The sequence below is a fragment of the Limulus polyphemus genome, unplaced genomic scaffold, assembly GCF_000517525.1.
Source record: "Limulus polyphemus unplaced genomic scaffold, Limulus_polyphemus-2.1.2 Scaffold3807, whole genome shotgun sequence".
Lineage (NCBI taxonomy): Eukaryota > Metazoa > Arthropoda > Merostomata > Xiphosura > Limulidae > Limulus > Limulus polyphemus.
Window position 1 is genome coordinate 1 of NW_013669417.1, and position 886 is coordinate 886.

Sequence of the window (886 nt, forward strand, 5' to 3'; positions counted from 1 at the left end):
GACAATACACTAGAATGGTGCAATATAACTACACAACTAAATATGACAATACACTAGAATGGTGTAGTATAACTACACAAGTAAATATGACAGTACACCAGAATGGTGTAGTATAACCACACAACCATATATGACAATACACTAGAATGGTGCAATATAACCACACAACCATATATGACAATACACCAGAACAGTGCAGTATAACCACACAGTTAAATATGACAATACACCAGAACAATGCAGTATAAACACACAACTAAATATGAAAATGCACCAAAATGGTACGGTATAACACAGCTAATTATGACCAGGCACCAGAACGTGCAGTATAACCACACAACTAAATATGAGAATATACCTGTTTCCAAAGTTCCAGTGGACATATTATATTGATTTTGTAGCTCATTTCTGATTGTACATATTGAAAGTAATGCATGAGAACAGTATACCAAACCAAACTCTTCAGTGAGCATTACCCAATGATCCACATCCATAACTTTATTACTTAAGATAGTAATTCAGATTTTTAAATTTCTGTATGGTGATGAAACTGTTATATCAGATATATATATATATATGACAATACACTATATATATATGCAGATTTTGTTAAACAAGACCGATGTCTGTAGGTTTACTTTCTTCTTAGAATTCTTCTCAAGAAGTCTATAAGCCGTCTTAACGTTGTTAGAACAACGGGTAAAAGTTGTAGCTAGCGATGAGTTGGTCGACGCGTTTCGAATGCATTCTGCATCCATTATCAAGGCTGAATGTCGTTTACAAAAATACTACACCAAAGAAACAGAACACAAAACTGCAACTCAACATCTACTACAAGTCTACCACAACGTCGGACCTTATCGTGAAAAACAGCTCTGCTAAAAAC